The sequence below is a fragment of the Triturus cristatus genome, chromosome 9 (genome assembly GCF_964204655.1).
Source record: "Triturus cristatus chromosome 9, aTriCri1.1, whole genome shotgun sequence".
Classification (NCBI taxonomy): domain Eukaryota; kingdom Metazoa; phylum Chordata; class Amphibia; order Caudata; family Salamandridae; genus Triturus; species Triturus cristatus.
Genome location: NC_140592.1, coordinates 407683012 through 407704530, shown reverse-complemented (window position 1 = coordinate 407704530; position 21519 = coordinate 407683012). Strand labels below are relative to the sequence as shown.

General features: G+C 45.8%; 1 protein-coding gene across 1 annotated transcript in view; it reads right to left on the bottom strand.

Moving 5' to 3' along the window:
• The window catches only part of B9D2 (B9 domain containing 2), a 117768-nt gene that overhangs the window by 9504 nt on the left and 86745 nt on the right, over nucleotides 1–21519 (bottom strand). The window lies entirely within an intron of this gene.

Below are 21519 nucleotides of genomic sequence, written 5' to 3'. Positions count from 1 at the left end.
ATATCATATTGTGGCTGACTGAAATAAGCTCGAGCACACAAAGGGTCCTAAGATATTCGTGCTTCTGGTAGACCACCATTTTGAAATTGTCCTTTTTAGATGAAGTTTTTGATTCATACAGTTAGAATTGTTAATAAAACTCCAGCTGCAGGTGGGTATGGTGGCCCAATACAAAAGAACCTGGTCAGGCAGACAGTAGACCACTGGTATTGGAGTTGGCAATGATTTGGCAGTTGTGTGTGAAAAAATATACATAATTGATTCTGCTATACTGAAGAAAAGGAAACTATAAAACTATAATTAAAAGGTGCTTTAATTAGTCCGTTGATGCATATTTTAGAAAGCCTCCTTAGCACTGAAGGCTTTCCCAACCAACAACCTAAAAAGCAAAGAATGGGCATCTAAAATATAAACTATATGGAATTATTATTATATTACTTACTTGGCTGCAGTTTGTTCACATTCCTATGAAACCACATTTCGTAGGCATGATGTCATACCTGTGAATTACTTTCCATAATTCGGAACAATGATGTAAGCCTGGTGTTAGAACTGGGGATTTCTGGTTGGCTAGGGCTTGCGCCAAAGCCAGGCAGAAACCACCACTCTAGTCAGGGCAAGGAAGTTACACGCCAAAGATAACCCCTGCTCACCCCCTTGGAAGCTTGGCCCGAGCAGTCAGGCTTATCTCTGAGGCAATGTGTAAAGCGTTTGCGCGCGCACCCAGCAACAACACCCAAGGCCCACCACAAAGGAAACTCCACACAAGGTATTCTATAAAAATAACCTTTGTATTATACACAACACATTAGATAAGAACACACACTTTACAATGTGCCAACAGGCACGGGCAGAATTTACAAGGGATTATAGATACAGGGGACAGGGCCACATGGACCACTGTCAAGAATTAGCACTTTTAGATATTTAGCACTTGGCACCAAATATAAAATTACTGTAGCACAAAAATAACATATATATCACACAACCAGTACTTACTGGTAACAAGAACATACCACCTACGCAACCCTAACCACTTTAGGAGACTATCACGCAGGGACTCAGAACCTCCCTAGTACCACCGGTACCAGGGGAACACAACCACCTAAGTATCACAATACCTGGATGGGAAAACACATATTACACATGATGCATAAAACATTCAGAGGTGCAGAACATGGTGAACACATGATGCATGAAACATTCAGCGGTGCTCTGAAAGAAAACACATGAGGCAGAAACTACATTCAGCGGTGTCATAAAAGAAAACACATGATGCATCAAAAATACATTCAGAGGTGCAGGTAGGAACATTAGCGTGAAACTCACATGAGCCACCACCTGTGGCAGTCCCTAGGCCAACTGGCCTTGTCAGGGCTAAGACACCCTGTGTTCAGTCAAGGTGGGGCAAGGTGGGAGTGGCCCGCTGCCATCTGGGGCCACTCGGACACTTAAGCAATGCCCCGGTAATGTTGGAGCCCCACTGGGCTCGCGAAACAATGTGCCAACTTTTGGAGCCTCACTGGGCTCTCTCGAAGTGCCCCCTGTCGTTGGAGCGCCTCGCGCTCTGGACACTCAAGCCCCCAGTACGTCAGAGTCCCACACGGGGGACTCTCTCACCCCGCTGCCCCACACGTACGGAGTCCCCCAGCCCTTCACCACTTACCGGGCTGCTCTCGGGGGACTCCTGCGGTCGACGGGCTCTTCTCCTTTGCTGGGGAGGTTCCGGCGTCGGGACGGCTCTCTCTCGCGGCGGGGCAGGCACCGACAATGTGCCTCGGGGCCCCGCCGCCTCAGCAGTCCTTCTCTCTCGGGCAGAGTGCCCCAGGGCGCAGGGTAGGCTCCTGCCTGCTCCGGGGGTTAAGCAGCCGCGACGCTTCAGTAGGAGGCGGGGTAGGCTCCCGCCCTCCTCTTCTCAGTTCCGGTTATCCCGGAGGCCCGCCCCCAGTCCTGTCGGACTTCCGGTTACGAACCGGGCCGCAGCGGTGATTCTCCTTCACAGCGGCAATGAGGGGTAGGCTCCCTCGTAACGAACACAACGGCGGGGTGGGCACCCGCCGACCTGGTCCAGATAATGGCAAAATCGCGGGGTGGGCACCCGCCAGCGAAATCAAAGCGCACACAGCGCTACAAGGCCACACAGCGCTACAAAGTCAGACAGCGCCCACAGCGCTATTAAGCCCATAAAAGCGCTCCCAGGCGCTTAGAAATAGCAAGTCCAGAAAAAAAGTCCTTCCAGAGCAGAGGGGCAAAGGCTGGGCCCAGAGCCAGCACACAGGGCCCTCCAGCAGGGAGGCAGTCCCTAGTGGCGGTCTCTCCTGGCGCCCAGCAGCAGCAGGCCCCCCCTCAGATGATCCTGCAAGAGAACACACAATGTAAGGGGACACAGCCCCTTTTTATACAGTACAAGTCTTTGTCTAAGGTGCAGGGAAGGGGCGAATCAGATACATCTGGTTCCTGAGCACTTTGTTTTGCTCAGCCCCTCTCCCTATTCACTGGCAGGGCAGGGTCATCAGACGCACCACAGGGGCCGGAGCCAGCAGTGTGTGGGGAAAGCCCTGTCCTATTCAGGACCCAGGTATACTCCTCCCCAGCCATCAATATGCTAACTCCCTATTCACCACTGGGTGACTCCTCCGGACCCTGGGGATTTCCCTAGTCCGTCACATGACCTCACCAGCCAATCGCCAGACAAGCCACACATTTCATACTGCACACTGAAGTGCCCACTTCTAGAAGTGGCACTTCCACACTAGGTACATGCACGCCGCACACATCAACGCGCAGAATTCACTCACACGAGTCCGCACATACCAAACACGGGCCTGCACACCCCACGCATCAGGAACTGCCAGGACACATACACTCCCCCATGCATTCCTATGGGAGGGCAGGCCAACCTCACAACACGCACGCACTTTACCCTGGGACACAGCGGTAAAGTGCGCAGAAACCCAAAAATCACCAAACCAAGTCATCAATAAAAAGCGAAAAGTCTCGGGGGTGAACCTGCCAGAAGGGCCGGGTCCAACACAACCCCCTTCCAGCCAAAACGCAGGGTAGACCAATCACCACCGTGAAGGTCTTCCCTGCTTTGGGCGACAAAACACGGACGCAGGCCCGCAACAGCAGGGACAATCTCCGGTTTTACGCCACTCTAAACCCCTGGAGTTCCTTCTAAAAGAACTCGGCGGACCAACTGGGCTACCCCACTGGTACTCCTCAGTTGTCCGCGGCCAGGACCAGGCCCTAGGCCATCTAGGCGCCACTGGTCCTTGCCTAACCACAGAGTGGGGGGTAGTAACCCCTGGCACATAGTGACCATTTTCCACTCTTCCCCTCATCAGGGCTATTCTAAACATCCACTGATCTTCCAGCCCAGGGTCTGAACCCTCAAGCTGACCAACAGTCACGGGTGAGGCTCTCCTCCCCCTACCTCTTCTTCTAGGGTTCCGTCCTCTCCTCCTCTGAGAGGCACCCTCAGAAATCAACTTTCCCACCAACTCAGGACCTCTCCCTGAGAACTGGTCTCCCAACCTAGAGTTTAACCCCTCAGGTTGTACCGGGGTCAGAGGTGGGCTCTCCCACCCTCTGCACCCCCTTCCAGAGTCCTGCTCCCCACCAACTGGGGCGGTACCTCTGGAAGAAGAACCGGTCAGGACACTGGTTACAGTCGTCCTACCCTGCAGGTCAGGCTGATCCTGAACCTGGCCTCCCAACCTCTGGTCTAGAACCTTCGGCGGAATACTTGCCTGGCACTCCAGGACTTCTGGGGACTCACACAGTATCCCCCCCAAGAGTAACATATGCCTCATATGTTGCATGACAGTCTGCCTGGCGCAGATCTCCCGCCCCCTGTCCACCTGACAGTGCGCGAAGATCCCCCAGGACAGACATGTAGTCGCCATGGTCACCTCTAGGAGACTCAGCCCTACCGGCGGATCCCTGACCCACTGGCTCCTCCACCGGGGAACACAGCCCCACGCCACTCCTCTCGCCGGACTTCTGTACCCTCCCTACCGGAGCGGTACTGCCTGACACCAGAACCACTGGAGCTCCATTTACAGAGACTCCAGGTTCTCCATACCCTAGGCGAGCTTCCTCAAGTGACCTAACAGGACAGCCTAGGCCCCCAACCTGGTGTTCCCTTAAGAAACCATCCAGGTTCTGAGACTGGGTTTCGGGCCTCTGGGGACTCAAAGTCACCCACTCACTCCTACTCCACTGAGATAGGCCGTGAGCCCCTACACCCCTCTCACTACTCTGGGACCTAGCTGGGCTATTCTGAGCCTCCACCCCCATCCAAGATGGGAAGATCCCTGAGCCACTGCTATTGGAAGTACTCTCCCATACCTCATCAGAACCTTCGGCACCCTCCCAACGGTCTGCTTCCTCTGCCAGCTCCCATGGGCAAAAAGAGCCATACCTCAACAGGTGTTGGCGCAGCCCGGGACAACAACTACCAAGCAGCTGCTCCTTGACAACCAGAGCATACAGTCCGTCAAAAGCCCGTTCCGTGTGTACCCTTAACCAATCATCCAGTGCATCCTCACATTCACCCACAAACGTGCCCCATGACTGGTGAGGCAGTTTCTTACTGCCCCTGAACTTCAACCTACATTCCTCCTCTAGGAAAACAGGTACCAGACTCTGGGAATGGGGAATGGGACTCTCTGCACTGGGCTCTCTATCGCTGCCACCACTGGACTCAACCCTCCCTGGGGAATCCAAAAAACCACAACTGCGCTCTGGAGACAATCTACCCTCCAGAGCTAACATCTCTCGGGCGAAGGCCCTCTCCGCCTCCGCCATCCTCTCCTCCACCCCCAGCTGCGCCATCTCCTTGGCATGCTCTAACCTGAGCTTCTCCATGGCCAGCTGATGCTCCCTCTCCTCCCTCCTATCTATCCACTCCTCTGGGGACAGGTAAAGGGATGGGGTGCTGCTCCTGACACTGGACCCAGCAAGGGACTCCCTATCTATGGGGTCTTCACTTCCTACTGGCGTCCCTGTCAGGTAACCTTCCTCCTCTTCTGAATCTTCAGGGCTCCCCACAGACCCACCACCCTCTCGGCGTGCGGCCCGGGCCCTATCTTCCTCGCTGCGCTCTCGCTCCCACTCAACCTTTTGCCAAGTGATCAGGTTGTCCCTCAGTTTGGACTGGGTATCTAACTCACCCACCTCTATGTCCCTCTCCTCACAGAACCTTACCAGCTCCAACCTACTGTACCTAAACAGACTACAGAAGTTAAAAGCAGGCTCCATTTTGGCGGACGTTCCTGAGAAGAGTTTAACACAAGGAACCTGAGTGTCTGAGCTAACACAGGAGTACATGATTCACAAAGGACACCTTTTGGAGAGGAAATAATGGAACTCAAAAAGAAAAACAATAATCCCTAAAATGTGATTTATCTAATGCAGAGTTTTGTAGTGCAGCCAGTCGCTGCTGCGGTACAGCGCAAACGCACGTCCAAATCCCACCGCTGCCACCAATGTTAGAACTGGGGATTTCTGGTTGGCTAGGGCTTGCGCCAAAGCCAGGCAGAAACCACCACTCTAGTCAGGGCAAGGAAATTACATGCCAAAGATAACCCCTGCTCACCCCCTTGGTAGCTTGGCCCGAGCAGTCAGGCTTATCTCTGAGGCAATGTGTAAAGCGTTTCTGCGCGCACCCAGCAACAACACCCAAGGCCCACCACAAAGGAAACTCCACACAAGGTATTCTATAAAAATAACCTTTGTATTATACACAACACATTAGATAAGAACACACACTTTACAATGTGCCAACAGGCACGGGCAGAATTTACAAGGGATTATATATACAGGGGACAGGGCCACATGGACCACTGTCAAGAATTAGCACTTTTAAATATTTAGCACTTGGCACCAAATATAAAATTACTGTAGCACAAAAATAACATATATATCACACAACCAGTACTTACTGGTAACAAAACCATACCACCTACGCAACCCTAACCACTTTAGGAGACTATCACGCAGGGACTCAGAACCTCCCTAGTACCACCGGTACCAGGGGAACACAACCACCTAAGTATCACAATACCTGGATGGGAAAACACATATTACACATGATGCATAAAACATTCAGAGGTGCAGAACATGGTGAACACATGATGCATGAAACATTCAGCGGTGCTCTGAAAGAAAACACATGATGCAGAAACTACATTCAGCGGTGTCATAAAAGAAAACACATGATGCATCAAAAATACATTCAGAGGTGCAGGTAGGAACATTAGCGTGAAACTCACATGAGCCACCACCTGTGGCAGTCCCTAGGCCAACTGGCCTTGTCAGGGCTAAGACACCCTGTGTTCAGTCAAGCTGCGCCAGCTGCGCAGAGCAAAACGTACTTATCCCCAACCTAAACGTTGCAGCTGCCCACTAAGTGCTGGGCAGCTGGGGAAAAGGTTACTGGGGCAACGTAGGAGCCATGTGGGCTCAAGTCCACAAGATATGCCCCCTAGAGCCTCTCCGGGCTCTAACTAATGTGGGGCAAGGTGGGAGTGGCCCGCTGCCATCTGGGGCCACTCGGACACTTAAGCAATGCCCCGGTAACGTTGGAGCCCCACTGGGCTCGCGAAACAATGTGCCAACTTTTGGAGCCTCACTGGGCTCTCTCGAAGTGCCCCCGGTCGTTGGAGCGCCTCGCGCTCTGGACACTCAAGCCCCCAGTACGTCAGAGTCCCACACGGGGGACTCTCTCACCCCGCTGCCCCACATGTACGGAGTCCCCCAGCCCTTCACCACAGTCGCGACGCTTCGGTAGGAGGCGGGGTAGGCTCCCGCCCTCCTCTTCTCAGTTCCGGTTGTCCCGGAGGCCCGCCCCCAGTCCTGCCTGACTTCCGGTTACGAACCGGGCCACAGCGGTGATTCTCCTTCACAGCGGCAATGAGGGGTAGGCTCCCTCGTAACGAACACAACGGCGGGGTGGGCACCCGCCGACCTGGTCCAGATAACGGCAAAATCGCGGGGTGGGCACCCGCCAGCGAAATCAAAGCGCACACAGCGCTACAAGGCCACACAGCACTACAAAGTCAGACAGCGCTCACAGCGCTATTAAGCCCATAAAAGCGCTCCCAGGCGCTTAGAAATAGCAAGTCCAGAAATAAAGTCCTTCCAGAGCAGAGGGGCAAAGGCTGGGCCCAGAGCCAGCAGACAGGGCCCTCCAGCAGGGAGGCAGTCCCTAGTGGCGGTCTCTCCTGGCGCCCAGCAGCAGCAGGCCCCCCCTCAGATGATCCTGCAAGAGAACACACAATGTAAGGGGACACAGCCCCTTTTTATACAGTACAAGTCTTTGTCTAAGGTGCAGGGAAGGGGCGAACCAGTTACATCTGGTTCCTGAGCACTTTGTTTTGCTCAGCCCCTCTCCCTATTCACTGGCAGGGCAGGGTCATCAGACGCACCACAGGGGCCGGAGCCAGCAGTGTGTGGGGAAAGCCCTGTCCTATTCAGGACCCAGGTATACTCCTCCCCAGCCATCAATATGCTAACTCCCTATTCACCACTGGGTGACTCCTCCTGACCCTGGGGATTTCCCTAGTCCGTCACATGACCTCACCAGCCAATCGCCAGACAAGCCACACATTTCATACTGCACACTGAAGTGCCCACTTCTAGAAGTGGCACTTCCACACTAGGTACATTCACGCGGCACACATCAACGCGCAGCATTCACTCACACGAGTCCGCACATACCAAACACGGGCCTGCACACCCCACGCATCAGGAACTGCCAGGACACATACACTCCCCCGTGCATTCCTATGGGAGGGCAGGCCAACCTCACAACACGCACGCACTTTACCCTGGGACACAGCGGTAAAGTGCGCAGAAACCCAAAAATCACCAAACCAAGTCATCAATAAAAAGCGAAAAGTCTCGGGGGTGAACCTGCCAGTGCTTCTGGTAGACCACCATTTTGAAATTATCCTTTTTAGATGAAGTTTTTGATTCATACAGTTAGAATTGTTAATAAAACTCCAGCTGCAGGTGGGTATGGTGGCCCAATACAAAAGAACCTGGTCAGGCAGACAGTAGACCACTGGTATTGGAGTTGGCAATGATTTGGCAGTTGTGTGTGAAAAAATATAGATAATTGATTCTGCTATACTGAAGAAAAGGAAACTATAAACTATAATTAAAGGTGCTTTAATTAGTCCGTTGATGCATATTTTAGAAAGCCTCCTTAGCACTGAAGGCTTTCCCAACCAACAACCTAAAAAGCAAAGAATGGGCATCTAAAATATAAACTATATGGAATTATTATTATATTACTTACTTGGCTGCAGTTTGTTCACATTCCTATGAAACCACATTTCGTAGGCATGATGTCATACCTGTGAATTACTTTCCATAATTCGGAACAATGATGTAAGCCTGGTCAATTACAGATTCCATTCAATAGGAGCCTTACTGTGCCACATTTTATTCTCTCCAGATATTAGGTCTCTAAACATGCATAAAACGGAGAGCCTCAAGCCGAACCGAGCTTAACTACTACCCTTTCTTTAAGCAGCACCCTCTTCATGACCGATAAACAAAATCTGAAAATCCTAATTGCAAGCAGGATTTGCTGACAGATACATCTTGAAGACAGCAGTTTAATCTTCTCAGTTACAGAGATAGAATGAGCTCATTAGCAAAGAACATGTCTGTATTAAAACTATCTTTTCACCACAAAAACAAATTCTTCTCTCTTTAATGCATACAAAGGTATTTACCAAATTGCTTTAAAAAATAGTTTCGTATTTGATAAATAAAAGCATAATTTTCAAAAAACGGCAAAACAACTACTGGACATCAAAGCATGCAAATGAAATTGGCAAAACTACATTAGAGTCTCCCTGTGATGCATCCACTAGGCTGCTGGGAAATAGAGTAAAAGAGCAAATTTGCTCTCAGGAAACTGAGCTATAACAACCTATGACTTTCTCAAGTGTGGGACTGACCCGAAACAGCGCAGCAGTCAACGGGTGTTCTAAGAACTGGTCTAATAGGTCACTGCAGTGAAGGCTTAATACCAGACGAAGAGAACTAAAAAGTGCTGTAACGATTCGGTTCAAATACAAAATACAGGCTTCAGTGCCTTACCAAGACAAGTTGCTACAGACGTAGTGGAGGTGATGGCAGTGTTGGTGGGGGAATGAGGGCAGTTGAGATAAGAGAGAAGTAGTGTTGGTTGCAAACAGCCACAATGCCTACGAAGCAGAGTTTAAAAAATGCAGTAGTGACAAACGCTTCAAAGTCCGCCATTGTGTGGGGATCAAGAGGCCAGAAACCTGAATATGAGCCACTAGATAAAGGGGGAGGGGCAGTGTATAACAAAATGAAGGAGACACTGTTGATATTGCAACACACAATTTTATTGATTTGTTGTCAAACAATGAAAGTTTTGGAAGGGATCAAAACTAAAATTAAAAACATGTATGCAGTCACAATAGCACCAAAACTATATGTGATTCCAACTCTAGATCCAGATGTTCGACTATACCGAAGTGTTTATACTTATTGAGAACATGAACAATCTAGGCTGCATAACTCACATTTAGGCTCGGCCTACAATTCATCCCCAAAGTGGTTTAAACTGTATGATTCAGAACTCCCCTAAAGAGGGTAAGAGTCTGCATGTCGACAGCTGTTCTTAAACCTTTCCAAAACACCTGCAGCCTTAGGCTTGTGGCAGGGCAGTTTTAGCAGTCTCTGCCATGCACATACAGCAAATAAACACTCTGCCAATCCATACAATGGCAGGGGTGTGGAATTTAATGAAATATCTACTTGTCCACGGGACAGGTTGCTTCATAGATCTACTCGTCCGGTAACAAAATCCACTTTTCCCTTTGGTGCCATGTAGTGCGGTGACAAATTATGGCAGAAATCTCATTCTACAAGAGCTCTGATACAGCCTCTCTGATTATGCCAGGGCTCATACCATAGTAGTGTTTGAATACTTGCAATCACCTTATGTTGCCACGTTACCGCAGATCTACATACTGGGGGCTGAAGGTAGTGGTAAGCAATAGTTCCAGGGATAGAATGCCCTTTTGAGTCTGTTGCAACCTACTAACTTGCATGTTTTAAGGGTTTTCAACAACTCTTCTCTAATCTTTCCCATACTGAGAAATGTTGGAAATTTACTCCTGACAATTACAGACGTAAACCTTCATCCAGAGTTGGTAAAAAGGTGGTTGGAAGGAAAGAGAACTTGCAAAAATTCAGATTTTCACATGAGCAAATCTACACATGCAAAGTTGCTCATGCTAAAATGCAGTTCACAAATATTTAATAGGAGTACTATTTCGTGTCCTACTTCTGTAAATTCTTGGGAATTCACGAAAGCCGTATAGCTGCACTTAATGCATGGACATATACCATGGGTGCACTTTTGAGACTTTCTTTAATAATTGGGCTGCAAATTTGGTCTGGCATTGACCATGACTTTTTGAGTTTCTTAAAACTCTGTCTCTCTCCCTCTGTATCGGCTGGCTTCACTGTGAGTGACAGCATTCTGCTCTTTCACAAGGAGCATATCGGCACACAAAGTAGTTTTGTTCAGTGCCAGTAACTACTGTGGTAGTGTGTGCTTTTTGAGACCAAAAACTATTTTTGCTTTTGCCAGTGTTTGTTAAAATGGTGAGAGCCCGCAGCTCCCACACCAATAAGGTTTAACAAAAACCCTGCCAAAACAATTCACACACTTACAAAACTAAAAAGCTGACCACCAATTTTGGACCTACTGATATTGCCAATGCTTGTCCCCCCCCCCCCCCCCCAATAATCTTATTGAAACTGGTTACATTGATTTTCCATTATGAATAGGTTAGGGAAATACTAGCACGCATCAACACATGTTACTGAAATTTTACAGTAGTTTAGCAAAATCTTTTTTTTCCTGCTTCACTTTTTTATGAACATTTTATTTTGAAAGCAAAGAATCATCAATCTTGCTTTCAAGCTTCTGCAAATATTTGCATCAAATCAGAGAGCATTCTGGGAGCATGATACTTAGCCTCATATTGTTAAACTTCGAAAACCGTGTGTACGCATTTTTATACTGGAACCACTGTCAGTAGTGCAGTCAGAGCTTACAACATTTACTAGAGCGCACACCCTAATTATAAATACTTTCAGTTAATGAGCCATAAATACAAATTTGGTACAGCATGAATATATGGACAAAAATACTACCTTAACTGCAGACAGTGCCCTTCACTGATCAATAATGTGGTACTGCAAACCGGCAGCCAAAGGGTTTTTGCTGCAGGGGGTTGGGCCTACTTGTCCGAAGGACATAATACATATGAAAACGTGTTGCCCTTGACAAACAATATGGGAATTCCACATCCCTGCAATGGCTCTTAAATGTAAGCTTCCTATCCCTCACTACTTTTTGCTTCAACTGCAATCCTAGGGGCAGAGACAAAACACATATTTCTGAGGCTTACGCACAACATCAAAACATTACCTATGTAGCCAATGACAGACACAGATTCCTCGTACAATAGTACTTCCAGAAAGCAGTACACTACCTATCCATAAATGTGCATGGGTGCCTTGTCAGAGGTGTGAAGTTATATAAATGCACCAACAGTCTACCACACAATGATTATCCACTCTCCTCCTCTCTCTCTAGATCCACCACAAAATATGAGGTAGAAACACTAACATAATATTTCTACAGCGGTCTCAACAACCTAAGACGTTACTAGCCGCTAAAGTGATAACTAAGCCTCTGAATGGAAAGCAGAGAAACAAGTATTCAATTTAGGTTACATACAATCAAGATTAGATATATTTTGTAATTCTCTTCACTGCACATTGTAGATCCTAATACTTCAAGACATCTTTCCCTGATGGAGCAAAGATTAAATAAATAGAGCCAACAGAGTTGAACACTGGGCGCTTCAACTCTCCCCCACATGAGATTTCTAAATGGATGACAGCTCCTGGGGCATCTTGACGTCATTGCCCATTTACACAAATTCAATAAAAATAATTTTAAAGTGAAACCAGACTTCTACTGGCCAAGGCAGGGAATGATAGTCTTCCGTAAGAACGTTGGACTTTCTCAGGTCAACCAATCAGTTGTTCAGTTGTCCATATTTTGTGCTTGTTGAAGATGGGCAATGCATTTCTTACATATCCCCAAACAGAGTATTATTATAGTGGAGCTGGGCACTGATAGTCTCCCGACTAGACTGGCTTTCAGGGTTTATATGGTCAGAAGAATCACTCATCTCAGGAAATCTATTTAGAAGACCAGTCTCCGTAAATAAGTCTACCTATGCACACATACAGTTTGTGCTGATCAAAACAAAACCGACATTTAGTTTTTGTCGCCAAAGTGCCATTAAAGAAAAATTACAGTTCCACAAATCGGAGAGGATTTCAGAAGGGAGGGCAGAATAATTCTGTTATTTAATAAAAATAAAGGCTGTAAGCAATATGGTCATAGTTACAGCTACTTCTGATAAACACCAACAGTAAATTTTTCGCTAAAGTGATCACCACAAGGATTCCTTTATTAGTTTATCACTCTGATATAAGCAGGATTATTAATTTATCACTCTGATATAAGTTGGATGAGGCCATCAGACATACCAATAAAGCAAGCAGTAGTAAAGTAATTCCATCCTGATCAAGTGGGTATAGCTCACAGACCTACTAGTGACACCTAAAATCGATTTTTCCCCATAAAGAACGTTAAAATACTAGGAAAGAGTACCCTCAATTATGCTTATAATTTGCATGGGCTACAAAGCCATTGGCTACAATAATAACAACATTAAACAGTACACAATCTATGATATGCCATCCCTTTATGCAGCTGAATTGTTTCTCCACATGAACAAACAGAAACTTACATTTCCCCATTGCTTAAATATTGAAAAACAATTGTAGCTTGGTGGTGGGGTATGGAAATTACATAAATCAGATAAACCAGAAGTTGAATACACAGATGACCATACAGCTTCAGTTTCAAGAGAGATCCTCATAACTACCAAGCATTTTGGATTTAACGTAAATAAAACCAAAAATGGTTAAGACAGCATAGAAAATTACAAACATCCTCAACCAATGTTAAAACACGATGCAGCAATGGATCCAACAACCAGTGTTCCAGGCACACCATAGTGCATTTATTAAAATACTTACAATATCTACAAACATGTGAATGTTGTTCTACAAATTTTCCCTTTAGACTGGCATCTAGTGTCTTCAACAAGTGCAGAGCCATTGTCTTTTGACTAGTTTGTCCAGGTACACCTGTATGAATAATACACAACACATCATCCAGGCCTAAAACATTTCGCAGTGACCACAAAATCCCAGCATGTTGTGCGTTACCTGTACACAGATGACCCTAACCTTCACATTTGCATAAAGAAATGTCAGCAAACACTAGTTGAAATGAGCAGCCAGTTGTTTCTGTGCACATATGGAGCTTCAACGTACATCCCACTGTTCTGTAGATGAGAAACTGGAATGATATGCTTAAAATGCTGACTATGCATCACTAATAACGTCCAGATAGAGCTATCTTGCCCTCTACTCCTAACCAATTGCACATAAATACAGAAAACCATAGGGGGCTTATTTCTAAAATTGAGATGTTTAACTACAGGTCATGTGAAGAGTAAGGGAGCGTTTTACCAGGGTTGTTGTTGAACTTTGCTTTGTCGCTAATATTAGATCACAGTTGTACATACCTGCTTTCAGATGTTTTTAAAGCGCAAAATCTGTGGTTATCAGAATTTACTTTTTCATTTGCTGCATACAAAATAGATGGTGTTTTTCCAACGATTATAAGGACATTTTATGTATTTTCATTTATTTCCTTCCATCGATTTTTTTTAATCTTCAATTGTTTAGTTTTTACCTTCTTTCTTCATTTGTATTGTCAATATTCCTGCCTACTTTTTTGATCCCAGTTCCTTTCTTTGTACCCTTACTTGAATTTGTTCCTTCAAATGGATGGCGATTCTTTAGATTGGATGAAAGTAGATTTTCTATATGAAGCATGAGATATATATATTGAATAGCATTGTTTGGTGCTCTGTTATTGCAAGTGTGAAAAAATGCCCCATTTGTGTGGTCACTCCTATATTCTTGCTAAATTGTTTTGCTGGATTTTAGACTTTTCACAACCGGGCAATGCTGTCCAGTTCCCAGTGTATGTGCTCTGACCGCTAACACATTTGGCTAATCCCGGACTGGCATATTTAACTTTCCTATAAGGCCACACCATATGGTGTAGAAACTGAACCAGTGGCATGGAAGGTTAAGTCACTTGTGGACTGCAGCATTTACTGTGCCTTTCACTTCAATGACAAACATGGCTTCAGGCCTAACATTGTAGTCTTACTGCGGTCATCTAAAGCTGCAATGCAACCTGTTAAAATAAACCTTTCTGACAGACAAAAACTTCCCTTTAAATATTAGTAAGTCACCCCTATCAAGGGTTGGAAGCCCACAAGGTAGGGCTCATGGTATTTAAAGGTTGGACATGTAGAAAATATATGTTAACATGTCCATGCAGTGCCAAGGTCCTAAAAGCGATAATCACTGTCTGGCCCAGCTCTTCTACGTAGAAAACCAGAGTGCAAGTTGAAATACTAATACTGCTCACTTGGAAAAGGGACAAGTTACCAAAGTAATGACACAACTATTATTAATAGTTATTAAAAATCCAATTCAATAGTGAAGTCAGATTTTAAAAACATATTACAAAAAAGTAACGTTCAGAAAGTTACACTTTACCTGCCTGTGCTTTCAGGAGTCTAATTTGCATTAGCTCTTCAGCTGCTCCGAGCCAGTGATAAGCCTTGAATGGTGTGTGAAATTCCTCCCATGAGCACACAATATGCTGACCTGAACGGACAGAGATGACTCGCCTGAGCACAACAGAATATGCAGGTTGGGGATTGTTCCCCCTCCTGTTGACAGGCCATTGTCAAATCCACCATTCCAGGTCTGTCCAAAGAGCATGCAAACGGTTTGAACTCTTCAGAGTGAGCAAGCAGCATGCTAGGACAATTCTTGTGTATCCCCTGTCTTGTTGATTAAGGACCCTGTTGTCGTCCTAAAAGACTTATGTCTCTGGATTTTTTGTGGGTACAGTGCTGGATTTAAACTGGAATTTTAGTGTTAGATGTGAAAGAACACTAGGATTACCAAAGTACACCTCCAACATCTTGAAAAGGCCAGAACAAATGGCATTTTGGGCCTGTGAGCAGTAAACCTAACAGGAACTACTGCATAAGTAGGTAGGTTAGAGTCGGAGAACATTTACTTAATTGGCCAGAAAAGGAACTTTAAGGTAACCATCCCCACAGGCCAGTGAACTCTACAAAGCTGGACCCACCCATAGACTTCTCCAGAACACTGTGGAATTGCCAAGTGCAGCAGGATCAGTCTGCCAGGTGTCCTTTTGCATCTGTGAGCTTTAAGAAGGACCCAAGGAGGTTGGACCCCTTTCCACTTGAAATCCAAGGACAGAAAAGTCTCCAAGGCTGATTCCCCTGGGTGGCTCCAGGACATAAAGCTAAAGAGGACATTACGGTGAAGAATTCCAGCTGACCAGTGGCAAATGGAACTGGACTTAACTTTTTTGTTGCCCTCTGCCTCACACCATGAGAGTCTCCAAGTGCTCCCCCGGTGGTTCCTGGGGCCTTGGAAGTGTACTCCTGTGGTTGTTTGAGCACCAAAAGAAGTTTGTGGACTTTATCAAAACTTTTTCTCCAGCGCTTAAAGGGAATCAACCCCAAAAAGTAGCCCACTCTGAGCCCAGATCCACAACGTCAAATTTAATATCAGGTTTGACCTGTATGGTGAGGCGTTTTCCCTCACAAAAAACACCAAAGTCCCTTTTCAGACTGGTGCTTCAAACCTTTTCCAAACTTCACTACTTCCAGGCCCTATTGGGGGCCAATCTACATTGGCGTATCTGACCTGCGCTCCACCTTGCTAGGTCTCAAAGGCTGCCTAAGTTTTGATCTACAGTGACCATTGACTACCACTGTAGCTTTGACCTTTTTGGCCCTATTTACTTGTAAAATCTCCAAATATAATAATTTCTCCATTTAAAAAAAATTGGTATGGATTTTCAATTTCAATTCATTCTGTTGGGTTAGATAGTCTAACTGTTTTGGTATTACTAAATGGTTTACACAATTTAAGCCTGTCTGCTTTCTTGCCATAGCTACCAGGGGTTGAGCTAAGGTTTAAATTACTGAAACCTTTGACTAGGCCTAACAAGATAGTCCACCACAAATATTAGTCACTAACCCCTACAACAACAAGTAATTCACTTTCTCATAGAAAGCCAGTATCACACTGCTCTGTTCTTTGTCTTCCGATACAGAGAAAGACCTGTGTTAATAAATATATTATTACCGTTTGATCTGGGTATTTCCTGTTCTTTCTGATCACAGTGGAGAAGCCTGCTAAGCATTTAATATGCATACCGTTAGCTACTGGGACATGTATGACAGCAAACTGTGCTGCTGTATGAAGAAGCAGTTGAGGTAGTAAAGAAAACAATATAACTACAGGATGCCTTTGGTCATTTGATGAAGTTTATTTTATATTGTTGGGCTGTGTCTATGGGATAATGTGTTTATTTGAAGCCACCACGAAGATATCTTGATTTATGGCAATCATGTGGGCCTTTGTTTATCTAGAAGAAATGTGGAATTATGTTTCTGCCGGGCATGCGTGAGAATAGCACAAAGGACTTTAACTTTTGTGCTATGTGTGTATTCTGTAGGCATCTAGGTGGACAGTGATCTTTGCTATCACAATCCTGATACAAGAGCTTTTAGAAAGCAAAATTCTATTACAGCCTCAGTGAAGGAGGATGAGGTCATGGAGCTGCTTCTTATGCCGGACAGAGACACTGCTCTGAGTTCAGCTGCAAACCTGCTAGCCATGACACAGCAACATGTAGTGTGAACAGGGAGCAGAAGCTACATGAAGTGAACCAGCCTCCGAAAATGGAAGTGAAGTATGTCAAGCGACCTCAGTCACCTGGGCAAATTAAGTGGCATACCATGGGCAGAGTGGGTCACAGCGGGAGCATCTATCAGAGAAAAGAAAGATCAGAGAACCCAGAGGATGCCAAAGACGTGCGGCAAACGCTAGTGCTTTCAGATTTCTACGGAAAATCAAATATTTGCCGCCACGTCCGGCATGTCAGGGGCTTCTCCTACTATCACGGTTTACCACTCAGCCAACTCATGTGATCATGCACTTCCAGATTCTTTTGCCATTATACTGTTGTCTGTAGGCTTATCAAAGAAGTTCATGTTTACACTCAACGCTGGTATATATTAAATTGAAGGAATTAGGAAATGTTAGCACTTTCTTGTTGTCATTTTAAAGCCAACATTTAACCCAGTCAACAAATTGCTAAACTTACTATGCTTGTGTGTCTCGCTTCCATCAAAAGGGTCTGTGGTGTTAGACAGCATGATCTCTGACAGATAATCTTCGCCAAAACGAAGGTCAAGTTTGCTTGTTTTGCAGTTTTATCCATATTTCTCAACCTGTCCCAACCACCAGAAAACAACTTGTACTCCAATACCCAAATCTCCCTCCAAGCTCCTTACATAATTCAGAAATCACCACAAAACCGCCTCTTCCCTCAACTCCATCCTGATGGTTGGGTTTTTTCATGGAGAAGGCAGACATGGATATCTCCGGGTCTGGGGTGCATACTCAAAGGTGTGCAAGGCACTCAAAGCCTGTGGTAAAGCAGACATTTTAAAGGCAGTAAACGTATTAAATGCCCATCTTTTTATTTCGAGGCAATAAGGCATTTAGTTAGCCTGGTTCTGTAGAGACGATGAATGTGCATAAAATATATATCTTATTGACATTCTATACAATAAAAATAGAGAGAAATCTAGATTTTATTAAGGAGAAGGCATCAGATATTCTATCACATGTGCCTATCCCTCCTTGTTGTTCTGAAAGGCATCTGGTTCTGCCTTTCGTTCCTTTGACTTTCATATCAATTCTTTCCATGCTGGTTCGGATTGTACTTGAACATACCTTTATTCTTTTCAGTATCTTCAAGAACTATGGCCTCTTCTTTTACCAGATTTATGTGTCTTGGTATTAAGTCGGACTGTTTTTCATTTAATCTTCTTTCCCATCTGGTCTGCCCTAGTGTCATCATGCCGAGACCCGTCCTCTCTCTACGTGCTGACATTCCTACTGACAAAGTTGAGGTTGCATCCACTTGTTTTGTGCTGGTTTCCACGTTTCAATTGCTAATGTATCTGTTGTTGATTTGATAGGCATACACCATGACATAATCCTCGTGTGTGTGTCAAATACTTTATTGTATTTCAAAACTAACTAAAAGAGGTAGAAGTCATGCATACATGGTTCTTTGCAATTTTGAGATTAGTTGGTGCAGGGAAGTAGAATTAAGAGTAAAGGGTATTTCAAACCTCAGCTCCTCATCTTTAATAGAATCTCCTAATATTGGCTCTGGAAGACTCTCTCTGTGCAGGTCTAGATATGTTTTGCTTGCTTCATGGGGAATGAAGTCTGAGTGAAACACAAGGAGGGCAGTGGCAATCTCCAGAGCTGTGACAAATACCACCTGAAAAACCCAGCTAGGATACGATAGAATTTATGGAGTGCACTAAAACCCAAAGGTGTCAAGGCGCTATTGCGGAACAAAGGAGCCAGCAAAAGCAAAGTGGAGAGAAAAGGGGGGTGCTAAGGTGCAAAATCCAGGTTTTCAGATGTTTTGTAAAGGACATAAAAGAGTCTGCACCTGAAATATAAGTAGGCAGGTCATTCCATAGTTTGGCGGCTGCTACCGAGAAGAAGCGCCCACCCCACCTACTATTCCGAAATCTGGGGATCCTAAGTAACTCTGGGCAAAGCACTACGGTAAGCTTGCGTAGTTTGGGCTACTTCGCACTACACTAATTGCACGTAGCACAGTGCAAACACGCGTAGCATAGTGCAGCGGTCATTTTTTGCTTGCTCGTGGTCCTCAACGTCAAGTTGGCGACCGCGAGCAAGCAAAATGACATCCCGGCGAGACGTTTTCCTCGTTCGCGATCAGCAACATCAAGTTTCCGATCGCGAGCGTGGAAAATAAACCTCCCGGCGAGATTCTCAACGCGGGGAGTTCAGGTCTCTCATTGCGAGTGGTCGCGTATGCTCGCGATGAGAAACTACCAGTCCGAGTTGAGAAAGCTGCAGCGCGAGTAAAAATATACTCACGCGGCAGAAAACTACAGCTCGCACTGTGCAAGATGCCGTTTTCAATGACTGCACAGTGCCGGATGCTTGATCAATCATTCAAAACGATATCTTGCACAGTGCGAACACAGTTCGCGAAGTGCTTCGCGTAGCTCGCGTAGTGCGAAGTGCACTTTGCGTAGCTACGCGTAGCGCTACTTCGCGAACTACGCCCAGGATTACTCCGAAGTCTTTTGCAAGAAGAGGATCTCTGTATCCTCCCCGGGATGTGCCATTGAAAATGCACATTCAAATGAGAGGGGCCTTATGATGTTGGGCCTTAAAAACTAGGCACAAAGCCGAAAAAGCAATGCATTTTATGACAGGAAGCCAATGAAGGGAACGGATCCCCTACCTAGTGGAATGCCGCTTGGGAGTGTTCAAAATTAGATGAGCTGCAGCATTTTGTACAACCTGAAGTTATTCAGGGACGAACTATTAATATTCAGATACAAAGTGTTGCAGTAGTCCAACCGTGAGGTAACCAGGGCAATGATGACTGACTTGTGCAATTGCGATGGGATGTAGGGGATGAACTTTTATCAGGGTCCTAATGATGTAGAAGCAAGTGCGGACGATGAGACTGACCTGAGCATCAAAGTACAGAGTCATACAGGAAGAGGAAGTTGGAATCAAAGTACAGAGTCATCAAAGATGACGCCAAGGTTTTTGGCTGCCCAGACAGGGGAGGGGAGAGGTCCGCAGACATCTGGCCACCAAGTGCTTGACCAAATGGAGTTTTGAGAACCAAACAAAAGCACATCAGTCTTGTCCGCATTAATCTTCAGGGACTTGTCCTTCTTACAGTAGATGATGCTGAACATGCACTGGTTGAACTTCCCCGCCACCAACTACAGGTCCTTAGAAATGGAGATGATGATTTGCGTGTTGTCAGCATACGACAGCACCTGAAAACCAAATGAACGCACCAGGTCAGCCAAAGGATTGAAAACAGTAGGACTCAAAGATTAACCCTGTGGTACCCCACAAGGGAGACTGAAAACCTTAACCCTGTAGCCTCCACAGCTGACAGTTTGAGCCCTGTTGAGTAAAAATGAGTGGAGAAGCTGCAAGGCTGTCCCACTGACCCCCACTTGTTGCAGACACTGAACCATCCGTGCCAGTGAGACGGTATCGAATGCTACCGAGAGGTCAAGCATTATCAGGATAGCTGCCCCACCATGATCGACGTAGGCATGGATGCTGTCGGGAGGGCAAAATGAGGGCAGTTTCTGTGCTGTGACCAGCGCAAAACCCATTTTGAGAGAAATCAAAAATCTCCTGGATATAAATAAATTTCATCAGCTCCTGACTGATAAATGTTCCCAAGAATTTAGCAGGAGCTGGTAATAAGGAAATAGGGTAGAGATTTTCCATGTTATGGAGATCAAGGTTGGCTTTTTTAAAGAGCGGCATGATATTCCTTCCAGATGCCAGGGTAAATTCCAGATTGGAGCGTACAGTTGAACACCTTGCATAGAAACTTAGCAATGGGTTACAGAGCAAGTTGAAGTATGGAATGCCTGCACGGGTCCAAGAGCTCCCGTTTTAAACTCCGCAACAGGTCCTTAGTTTGCTGAGCAGAAATCTGGGGGAAGGCAACAAGAAGATTCCCAGTAGGACAGCGATCAGGTTTATCAAACGAGATTTCCTCCACCACAGGCGGGTCAAGATCTTAATTGATATTGAGAACCTTTTCTACATTTGGTCTTCGAGGCAATCAACCCAATAATAAGTCTGAAAATGGATATTCACATTTTTCTTTCCCTATCACACTTTGGTGATGCAATAACTACCCACACAGGGTTTCTCTGACTCAGAACCAGTAGATACTGGCACCAGTATGTACTGGGACGACTATCTAGTGCAGTTCACATACAAACATCAGGCTTTGAACAGCTTATCAACGTGGCACCAATTAAATGAATATTCATGCAACTTCTCAAGTAGGATTTTGGAACGTAAAATGCATATTGTTCTGAGGGTAAAATGAATAAGGGTATTCCAAAAATGCACCTCTTCTTCACGGTTCAGTCAGGAATTTTTGGGAAGCATGATCAATTCGCCAAAGAACATGTGCCAACTAGTCTGCATATTCAAAGTTTCATAACACATGCTGAATCCCTTCCAGGCAAAGCAAAGGCCATGCCACACTGCTGCCACTAGTTTGGGGAAAAGGATGTAGGTGAATTTTGTTGTCTGCATGCATACAAGTGAATGGTA